Below are 12002 nucleotides of genomic sequence, written 5' to 3'. Positions count from 1 at the left end.
CCCTAGATATTCTAGACCTCTTGTTTTTCCAGATGAATTTTGCTTTTATTTTGTCCAGATCAGAAAAATAATTTTTGGTAGTTTGATTGGTATGGCACTGAAGAGATAGATTAATTTAGGTAAAATTGTCGTTTTTATTATATTAGCTCAGCCTTACCATGAGCAACTGATATTTTCCCATTTATTTAGATCTGACTTTATTCACGTGAAAAGTGTTTCATAGTTATGTTCATATAGGCCCTGGGTTTGTCTTGGCAAATAGACTCCCAAATATTTTATAGTGTCTACGGTAACTTTGAATGGAATTTCTCTTTCTATCTCTTGCTGTTGGGCTTTGTCAGTAATGTATAGGAAGGCTGAGGATTTATGTGGGTTTATTTTATATCCTGCAACTTTACTAGAGTTGTTTATTATTTCAAGTAGTTTTTGCATGACCTGTTCTTATTAAATCCACTCTGTTTCCTTTTTAAGCACAATTCTTTTAATAACATATTTTTAAGTTGAAAAAGAGTGTCCCCAGTGATTTCAAGGCACCATCCCAGATTAAGTACATATAAATGACAGTTTCACCAAGAATTCGAATCAAACTCGTTGACGTAAATTTTGAAGGATTCACTTCCTACCCTTTCTGGAAAATTGGTAAAATACCTGTAGCCCTGTGAGTCCTCTTCTCTGCTACTTTTCAAAGATCAGTTCCATAAAGTCAGTAATCTTAGTCACAAGTTCTATACTTCAGAAGTTATTTTGATGATCTGTAAAACTTCTAAAATGAAGAAATGCCCAAGCTAATGAGGAGTATTGAAAACCATGTGGTGAGATGATTAGTTGAAGGAGTCAAGGGTGTTAAGCCTAGCAAAATAAAAATTTAATGGAGATGTAGTAACTGTGCTTGAATATGTGAACAATTATCAAGTGGGAAGGGAATTAAGTGTAAGAAGTTCTAGGAAACAAGTCGTAATAATGACAGCTATAATTGAATAACTGGGCTTTACTTAGAGGCGGCATACTCAACCCTGATCTCTGTCTGCACTAATTCCTTTCCTAGGCAGATTTTTCTCTAAGCCCCTGACCATGGCTTTTGCTGGCCTGCACATTCTGGGCATCATCCGTTCAGTACAGGGCTGGGTATCAGGCCTAGTGTCCTGAGTCATGCGTATGTGGAAAGTCATGGCCTTCATTGGCAATAATGCTGTAGTGGCCCAGTTGGTTTGGGAAGGCCTCTGGACAACTGGTGTGCTCCAGAGCACTGGCCAGATGCAATGCAAGGTGCATGATTCCATGATGGGTCTGCCTCATGATATTCAAGCATCTAGAGCCCTCATGGTCATTGCTCTATTTCTGTGCTGGTGGGATTGCTGATCTATCTTTCTGGGGCCAGGTGTACCATGTTTTTGTTCTTGGGTTTTTTTTTTGGTTCTGTTTCTTCTTTCTCATGATTCATTCCATTGGTCATAATTCTTCTCCACAACTTGACTAGTGTATAAATTAATTCAATGCAAAGTTATACACGGTAGTTATATGAGATTCCATGCCATCTTGGGAAGGGAGGGGGGAGGGAGGGGAGAAAATCTGGAACTCAAAATTATGTAGAATCATGTGTGGTAAACTAAAAATAAATAAAAAAAAAGAAGATGAGGAACCAAAAGCTCAGCTAGTACTGACTTCAGGGGTCATTTTCCTCATCTCAGCAGTCCTGGTACTGATCCCTGTGTGCTGGACTGCCCATGTGATCATCATGAATTTCTACAACCCGCTGGTGACTGATGCTCAGAAAAGGGAGTTGGGGCATAGCCTTTACATTGGCTGGGCAACTATAAGCATTTTTTATACTAGGTGGTTCCTTACTGTGCTACTCTTGTCCCCCAGGCAGCTCAAGGGGCACATCATTATGTGGCCAAATACTTTGCTTCTGTCCCTCCCCCGAGTTCTTTCTGAATACCCAACCAAGAATTATGTTTGAATCCAGAAAGGGGGGAAGGAGGCAACAAATGATTCCCTAAGGTAAGAGAAGTTCTCTTTCTCCTCCTTCCCTCTCAAGATGAAGTTCCAGGTGACCCCTGTCATTATTGAGAGTTTTAGTAATCCCTTGGATTACTGAGCCAGGAAGATGACTCCACAACCCTTCCTGGTCTTTACTGCTGCTACTGATGCAACATCTTCTAACACATCCTTGGATAAATTGCTACAGAGATGCTGTCCAAGAGCTCCAAGGTCTATGCTATTTCTCTGGAAATGCTAGAATCCTCATTGGTTGTGGGACTGAATTCTAACCCTGTCAAATGCAAAATTCTTCAATGTGCTCTGTCCTTGCATTCCCCAACTCCCAAGAAAACAGGACCTCCAAGATTCCTCTAGCCTTTCTTGGTTTCCATGGGAGCTGTGATAACTACTATGATACTTCTGGACTCCCAGAAGGCAGGAAGTGATCTCCCTGCTGGCTCTTGTATCCTGCTATTGAAAAACTCTTCCTAATCCAGAATCCAGCAGACACCCCCCCCACCATGCTGCTACCTTCCTCCCTGTCTCTTTTTGTGGAGTTTCCATGGTTGGAGATTTTTAGAGAATAAAATGTGTCTTGCTAAAAAAGGGGGGAGGGGAGCAAATTTCTAGTCAGTGGAAGAGCTAAAGCAGAGTGTGGACAATATAAACTTAAAGGACCCTTCAAATTCTAAGATACTATAGATTCTATAGAGTGTTTAATTATAAATATTATTTTTAAATTTTGTCCTATATCACTCAGGCAGGAAGTACAATGGCCATTCACAGGCCCATTTTCAGTTCTGTTTGACCTGCTCCACTTCTAACATGGGACAATTCACTTCTTCTTAAACAGCCTGATGGTCATTGGTTCTAAAGGGCTCAGTAGATGGGTGCCAGAGTTGGTGTAGACACCCAACCAACTTTAACTCTACTGTATCACAGAGCTCCTCAGCTCAAGTGATCCATCAGCTTCTGCACCTCCCAGTAGCAGGGATTATAGGTGAGTACCACTATGCCTAACCTTGGTTATAATTAGTGAATATTTGGAGAATTTCCTGATGATGTTAATCAACTAAACATTATTTTCCAGGGCTCATTAATGTGAAATTCTATGAAATTAATTACTTCCCAGACCCAACATATACTTAGCTTAATCTCCAATATCCCAAAAATCTTGTTCAATCAAATAATCAGAATGTATAGGTAAAATTCAACTCAATTGACATTTAAAAAGCCTCTACTATGTGAAGGGCATTGTATTAGTTCATCGCAATGGGATTTGACCTGAAGATTTAGAAACGAACGGTTTGGAATAAGAACTTGCTTAAAACTGTATATTACATTCTGTACACCATGATATTGCACAGGGACTCGGGGACTTCAAGGATAAACTACAAAGTCCAGCTTTGAGCTTTTCTCCTTGCTGAAGAAAATACCAAGAGAAAACAAGGGGTGTGGGGACAGGAAAACTGCAAACTCAACATCCTATGCAGCCCTATTTGAGAAAATAGCAAACTCAGAAGAGTGTGAAAAGTAAAGTTCCTCAAATTGAATTTGGAGATAGACTTGGTACCGTTAATTATGCAACAGTGTCTCTAAAGATTAGTAAATATTGTTTCATGATGAGCTGTACAGTAAAGAAGAGGATCAAAGAACAAATCATAGAAATAATAAATAAGCATGATAAGGATAAGGATGAAAATGAAACGATGCCAAAACATGATACATAGTTAAAGCAGTACTCAGGAAAATTTTTATCTCTGACAGTTTATGTTAACAAAAGAGGATTGATAAACTGAGCATGTGTTTGAAAAGACTAGAAAATTAACAAATTAGCCATTGTAAAAAAGGATAAAAGAAGAAATCTTAGAAATAACAATAACCAAAAAAAGATGATATAATAAAATGAAGAACTGGTTCTTTGAAAAGATTAATAAAATCAATAAACCATTAGCCAATTAGATTAAAAAAAGATGGTGGAAAAAAACAACTTAATATAAAAAAATGAACAAAGTAAATTTAGGACAAACTGAAAGGAATTTTTTTATCACCGTATATTACACACAATTGTATACCTACATATTGAGAATTCACAGATAACTGATGAGCGTCTATAAAAATATAAGAAATAAAGAAATGAAATAATCCAAACTTACAAAAAGGCAGTGATCAGGCTATAAATGAATTGCAAACATAGAAATCTAAAACTCAGGGCAGATGGATTTCTGAGTGAATTCTATAAAAACCATAAATATCAATTGCTGCTTATACAAAAATAATAAAAATAAAAAATAGAGACAAAGGTCTTTTAACAAAACTCCTTTTAGGAGAACATATGGTCCTCATATCCAAGGCAAGTCACAGCAAAGAAAGAGGACTACAGCTCAATCTCACTAATTAATAAGTGAAAATATTTTAAATGATGAGATAATTCTGATTACAAAAATAAGAATCTTTTGCAGGAATAAAATAGATGAAGATTGAATATGAACAGAAACTGTATAATGGGAAATATTTGAATGAAATATCATTTGTAAAATATATAGTGAATTAAATTCAAAACATTTATTCAGTGGAATTTTATTAAGCAATTACTGGGCATAAGGCACCATTCTAAGTGTGGGAGATTTTTTTTAGGTAGTTGAAAGGATCTGTGATTTTATTGGTTCAAATTCCTTTCAGTGAGGAAACTCCCTCCTTCAATGCATATCTACACCTTTAGATCTTAGAGTTGCCTAGTTCTTGAGAGGTCAGTTAAGTAACTTCCCTTGTTCTACAGTCAGTATAGTATGTGTCAGAGGTGGGAACTGAGCATAAGCTTTCTAGACTCCAAGGCCAGCTCTCCAACCATTATACCACAACTATCTGAAGCAGCTAGTTGGTACAACAGAGATAATGCTGGACCTGGAGTCATCCAGATCTGTGTTCAAATCCAGCCTCAGACAATTACTAGGTATGTGATTTGGGCAAGTCACTTAATCTCTCCTCAGTTTCCTCGGGTGTGAAAAGGGGACAATAGCAGTACCTACTTCCCAGCTTTGTTGTGAGGACCCTGGGACAATATTGGAAAAGTACACAGTACCTGGCACATACTAGGTACTTAATAAATGCTCTTTCCATTCCACCTATCCTCTCAAGCACTAGAGATATGAAAAACCAAATGAAACAGCCCTTGTCCTCAAGGATCTTACTGATATTGGAGGGAAATAGCATGCATATAAGTAAATAGAAAATAATACAATTTCTGGGAGAAGGGCATAGGTCTAATATGAAGGTCAGTTTGTTAGCAGGTAGTTCTCTTGAACAGGTTTTAGTAACTATTGATTGGAGAATGATGGGGAAGGAGGAGAACAATGGTATATAAATATCATGATATAATACAATACTGTAATCAATGACTAATATGAGAAATTTAGGAAAAGTGGTAAAATCTGAAGAAAATGGTACAGGACAAAGTAAAAATAAAGAAAAGGAAAAATATACACAATGACTTTCACAATTTAAATGAAAAGTGAAAAGGAATGTAAATTATGAGTGATCAAAAAGTCAGAGAAAGTATCAGAGATAAAATGAAACATAGTGCTTCTGTCATGGAAGAGGGGTTGAATCAGGGGCCACAAGGCAGGGATTGCTGGCACTGAATATATTGTATACATTTAGATACATATTCTCTGGATAGATGTTTTTGGTACTAGCCAGAAAGGAGTGGAGAATGATGACTATGATGTAAAGACAAAAAAAAATCAGTAAAATGCACTTTTTTAGGTGGGTTTATTTTTTTATCAGTTTTTATTTAATATTTTTATTTTTCAGCACTGATTTTCACAAGAGTTTGAATTACAAATTTTCTCCCAATTTCTACCCTCCCCACCCCACTCCAAGATGGCATATATTCTGGTTGCCCTGTTCCCCAGTCGGTCCTCCCTTATGTCACCCCACTCCACCCCATTCCCTTTTCCCTTACTTTCTTGTAGGGCAAGATAGCTTTCTATGCCCCATTGCCTGTATATCTTATTTTGTAGTTGCATGCAGAAACTTTTTTTTTGAACATCTGCTTTTAAAACTTTGAGTTCCAAATTCTCTCCCCACTTCCCTAACCACCAACCCTTCCTAAGAAGGTAAGCAATTCGATATAGGACACATGTGTATCATTATGCAAAACCCTTCCACAATACTCATGTTGCGAAAGACTAATTATATTTTGCTCCCCCCTATCATGTCCCTCTTTATTCAATTTTCTCCCTTGACCCTGTCCCTTTTCAAAAGTGTTTACTTTTGGTTAACTCCTCCCCCTATCTGCCTTCCCTTCTACTGTCCCCCCTCCTTCCTTCTTCTTTCCTGTGGGGTAAGATACCCATTTGAGTGTGTATGTTATTCCCTCTTCAAGTCAAATCCAATGAGAGCAAGATTCATTTATTCCCCTTCACCTGCCCCCTCTTCCCTTCCAATAAACTGCTTTTTCTTGCCATTTTCATGTGAGATAATTTACCCCATTCTATCTCTCCATTTCTCCCTCTCTCAATATATTCCTCTCTCATCCCTTAATTTGATTTTATTTTTTTAGATATCATCCCTTCATATTCAACTCACCCTGTGCCCTCTGCCTATATATGTATATTCCCTTCAGCTATCCTAATACTGAGGTCTCATGAATTATACTCATCATCTTTCCATGTAGGAATGTAAAAAAAACAGTTCAACTTTAGTGAGTCCCTTGTTATTTCTCTTTCTTGTTTACCTTTTCATGCTTTTCTTGATTCTTGTGTTTGACAGTCAAATTTTCTATTCAGCTCTGGTCTTTTCACTGAGAAAGCCCTCTATTTTATTGAAAATCCATATTTTGCCTTGGAGCATGATACTCAGTTTGGCTGAGTAGGTGATTCTTGGTTTTAATCCTAGCTCCATTGACCTCTGGAATATCATATTCCAAGCCCTTCAATCCCTTAATGTAGAAGCTGCTAGATCTTGTGTTATCCTGATTGTGTTTCCACAATACTCAAATTGTTTCTTTCTTGCTGCTTCCATTATTTTCTCCTTGATCTGGGAGCTCTGCAATTTGGTGACAATATTCCTAGAAGTTTTCTTTTTGGTATCTTTTTCAGGAGGTTCTCTGTGGATTCTTTCAATTTCTATTTTAGCCTCTGGCTCTAGAATATCAGGGCAGTTTTCCTTGATAATTTCTTGAAAGATGATATGTAGGCTCTTTTTTTGATCATGGCTTTCAGATAGTCCAATACTTTTTAAATTATCTCTCCTGGATCTATTTTCCAGGTCAGTGGTTTTTCCAATGAGATATTTCACATTGTCTTCTATTTTTTTCCTTCCTTTGTTTCTGTTTTATAATATCTTGATTTCTCATAAAGTCACTAGCTTCCACTCTCTCCAATCTAATTTTTAAGGTAGTATTTTCTTCAGTGGTCTTTTGGACCTCCTTTTCTATTTGCCTAACTCTGCTTTTCAAGGCATTGTTCTCCTCATTGGCTTTTTGGAGCTCTTTTGCCATTTGGGTTAGTCTATTTTTAAGGTGTTATTTTCTTCAGTATTTTTGGGTCTCCTTTAGCAAGTCATTAACTTGTTTTTCATGGTTTTCTCGCATCACTCTCATTTCTCTTCCCGATTTTTCCTCTACTTCTCTTACTTGCTTTTCCAAATCCTTTTTGAGCTCTTCCTTGGCCTGAGACCAGTTCAGTGTTTCTTGGAGGCTTTTTATGTAGGCTCTTTGACTTTGTTGACTTCCTCTGGCTGTACGTTTTGGTCTCCTTTGTCACCAAAGAAAGATTCCATTGTCTGAGTCTGAATCTGAGACCATTTTCGCTGCCTGTTCATGTTCCCAGCCAACTACTTGACCCTTGAGTTTATCTTTGGGGTATGACTGCTTGTAAAGTAGAGAGTACTTTGTCCCAAGCTTGAGGGGCTGCGCTGCTGTTTTCAGAGCTATTTCTAGACAGCAAGCTCTGCCACACCAGTGCTCCTCCTCCCCCAAGAACCACCAACCTGGACTGCATCTCAGATTCAAGCAGGCTCTACATCCCTGCCCTGATCTGCCACTTAATTTCTCCCACCAGGTTGGCCTAGGGCCAGAAGCAACTGCAGATGTACCTCTGGAAGTAGCCTCAGAGCAATTTTTACAGGTGTTTGGAGAGACCTGGGGGAGAGCTTTAGGCAAGTCCCTGCTTTCCAGCCACCATCTTGGCTCTGCCCCCCAAAATGCACTTTTAAAATATGAAAATGCTGAAGGGTACAAGATTATTTCTCCTTCAAAGCTAATTGATTGAAAAAAAAGTCAGTAATGGTTGTATGGGTAACCAGTTATAAATTCTCATATTTGATATTATTAATTTTCTATTAACATATATAGTGTAGTTTAAGAAGTCTGACTTGATCTTATCCAGTAAAACATATCTTATGTTTTTACATAGTTTAATTGTATTTCTTCCTCTTGATTGTACAAATATGACACATGTCACTATTTTGGATTTTCTAATATGTCTACATATTAGAACATGTAGCATAATAGCACATTTAAGGTATACTGAAGAAATTTAATACTTATTCAAATATTAGAACATGTAATAGTAATTTTTGGAACAAAGTGCAAGGCTTTACATACATATTTATTAAAATTTATCTTTAATTCAGCTCCATAGTCTAATTTATAATGAGCTTTTAAAGTTTTGAATCTATCAGTACATTTTCTCTTTATCTCAGCCTTAAATCATTTGCTGTTTTGATAAGCATGCCATCTATGACTTTATTCAAATCACTGATAAAAATGTAAAACAACACAGGGCAATGCACCCAGGAATCCCTGGGGCACTGCTGGAGACCTACATTCCAAGATGATAATGAACCATTAATGACTAGCCTTTTGGGTCTCATCATTTAACAAGTTCTTGAACTCATCCAACCATATTATGATCAAGCCCATATGTCTTCACATTTTCCACAGGGTGAGCATGAAAGTCCTTGTTAAACATTTTGCTAAAACCTAGTAAATTGGAAGGGATGCAGGAAGAAAAACTGAGTGAATGAATCAACAGGCTGGGTCATAGAAAAGAGACTGTGAAACATATTTCCCTTCTTAGTAAAGATTAGTCATGGAATGCTCAAACTCCCAGAAACTTCCTTTTTCTTAACTCTTTGTTTGTACCTGAGGGAGGTGGGAAGGCAGGGCACAACTTCCAAATGTATGAGATCTCAGACTCTTGAATATTTGAGTATACCCTACTATTTAACCAAAGCTTACATTTTCCAAATATTTAACTGAAAATGAAATGTTTCAGTCCTTCATCATGTTTGTGTTACCCCATGGCATTGTGCAGATGGGTATCAGCATTATTCCCATTCTGTACATAGAAGCTCTAAGTCACAGAGAAATAAAACATAGAGAAAGAGCTTACTCTAATGGAGGGGCAAAGTTGGTATTTGGACCTAGATCTCAAGATTTTTATGCCTTTTTAAAAATTCACTATGAACCATAGCCTGAAGCATAATTAGCTCTTATGAAGCAGTCCTTTGTGGAAAAATGGAATATAACATCAAAAACAACAATTGGGTCTTTTTCTTCCTGAATAAGCCTGAACTGTGCCCTAAAACAATTAATTTTACCCAGTTTAACTTTCACATCACCAGCTAGGGCACTAATTGCTGTCTAATAAAGTGGTGAAGCTTTTTGTGATGTGCATTTTAGAAAGCAAACCCTGTAGACATAGAATTTTGTATGGTTAAATAATAAATCTTTAATTCACACTATAACAAAGTGGAATAGACAGAATTATTTCTTTCCAAATTCAAGGGAATGCTGTGGGAAAATTACATAAAAGCTTTTGTCTAAGATACCAGACTTCCGAAAGCCATGGAAATCAATCATCATTATTGTCATCATTACTTATTATGATTTTCCTTGTGATATATACATGTATATAACTTGTCCATTCTAAACAAAAAAGATGAAACAGCTTATTTGAGGAAAAGAATTATTATTATAACTAAATGAAGCCATAGAGGATAATATTTGATTATGGCTAACCTAAAAGCAAACAATATCTAGCTACTGATATCACTTTTACGAAGAATAAAACTGCTTTATTTTGATTCTCTCTCACTAGAATTGGACCTTTTAATTTTCCCTAAACAAGTCCTACAAATATATAACTTTAAGAAACTTAATGCTCAGATCTGACCAGCGTAATGTCATTGTCCTAATTTAAAGGGAACAAAATTGACTTAAATATTAGTTTGATAGAATTCAAGCACTTTTACTTGGAGAAAATACCTAAGTATCTAAGGGGTGCCCCTAAAGATACATGTTGCTTTTGAATCAACTCTAACCCTGAGATGTCCAGAGACCATTCAGTGTTTGAAATCACTTGAAAGGAAGCCTAGGAGCTTGATTTCCCTGGTGATGTTTTCATTTTTGTCTTTGTGTATTCAATATCTAGTAACTGCTCAATGAGGCAGTGCATTATGAGGGATATAAGCTGGACTTGGAGTTAGGAAGGGCCAAGTTCAAACCCTATCTCAGACTCTTATTTGCCGTGTGACCATGGAGAAGTCACTGAGTCTCTTTGGCCTCATTTCCATCATTTATAAAATGACAAGGTTTAAACTCGAGAAGTTTAAGATCTCGTATAGCTCTAAATCTATTTACTTATGAAATGCTTGTTTATTGATTTGGCTCCAGCTAGTTACAGCAGAATGTCATGTAATATTTTTGAAAGAAGGCTGTTTACTTTTTTTTCCTGGGCTATTGTTGACTTACTTGCCATTCTCCTTTCATTAAGGCCATCTTTCCCGTAGACAATATCTCACCTAATCTCTTCATATCATCCTTTTCAGGGCCTTTTCCTTCTTGTAATCACATCTTCAAATAGTTACATCCTTGGACAAATAAAGTGCAGCCCGGGGGAAGGGATTCTTGTTCAGTTATGGGAAAGCCTTGATAGCTTCTGAGGTCCCTTCTAACTCTGAAACTCTAATGTATCATGAGTGCATGACTTTAGATTACCTAATTATTCAAATACCGAAATGGAACTGTGATCTCAATGATTTGGAATTCTTTCCAACAATGAAGATCATAGTCTGCCCGCATATCTGATGTGACCCTTGTCCTTATACTTCCAAAAGATCACCAAAGGGCATGCAGCTAATGTGCTGGAGGCCTTCATTGCTTTCTCCTGATGTTACAAGTGCAGGAGTTGAACCCTCTGGTGATAAACATGTTTTCTCTCCTTTAGCCATGTGACCAGCCCGTCATCTATCCCTGTCACATAACTATTTGACGACATCAATTACTTCTCTTCTTCAGAGTTACATATTGGCTGTTCTGCTCATGCCCTTTGTAGACCTTTCCATTGCCATCTTTGTGATATTCATTTTTAGTTCTTTGGACAAGATGATGGTGTCCCTTTCACTTGCATAAAGTAGTTTGGGGTATCTTTCTGTTATCTCTTGTGGTACCTAGCAAATCTTTGCTCAACCAAAATCTGACAATAATTTATGTACCACCTTGCACTTGTCCACATTTTAATTTTGCTTTATTTTATGTGATAGGATAGAATTTATCCAGTTCATAATGATCATTTAAAATTTTACCCCATTTTTCATCATCACCATCATCATCATCATCATAGCTGACATTTACATTGTAAGTTAAGATTTGCGAAGTGCTTGATTCATATGATCATTACAAATACTCCGTGAGGAAGGTACTATTCTCATTCTCATTTTATGGATGAGGGAGCTGAGACAGAGTATATGTAACTTGTCCAGGCTCATATAGCTAATACATATGTGAGACAAATTCTCACTCTAAACTTTTCTAGTTCTGTGTCTAACACTTGATCTACTGTGTTAACTAATATAGTACAATTGAGACATTTGATGAACATTTTTTAAAATTAGAACTTCTTGATGGTCTGTACCGATTCTATTTTGTGTCAATTGTCAATGAATAGAACAAGTCTTAAGTACACCCCTGTGGGACGTTAATGATATAAGCTGACTGGTCGATACTACATGAC

General features: G+C 36.9%; 1 pseudogene; it reads left to right on the top strand.

Annotated features, from left to right (window-relative positions):
• The first annotated feature begins 1071 nt into the window (after positions 1-1071).
• On the top strand, positions 1072-1960 carry LOC118834358 (annotated as a pseudogene).
• Positions 1961-12002: the final 10042 nt, after the last annotated feature.

Source organism: Trichosurus vulpecula, chromosome 1, assembly GCF_011100635.1.
Source record: "Trichosurus vulpecula isolate mTriVul1 chromosome 1, mTriVul1.pri, whole genome shotgun sequence".
NCBI classification, from domain to species: Eukaryota; Metazoa; Chordata; class Mammalia; order Diprotodontia; family Phalangeridae; genus Trichosurus; species Trichosurus vulpecula.
Note: the sequence above shows the minus strand (reverse complement) of the source record. Positions and strands in the feature narration are given on the sequence as shown.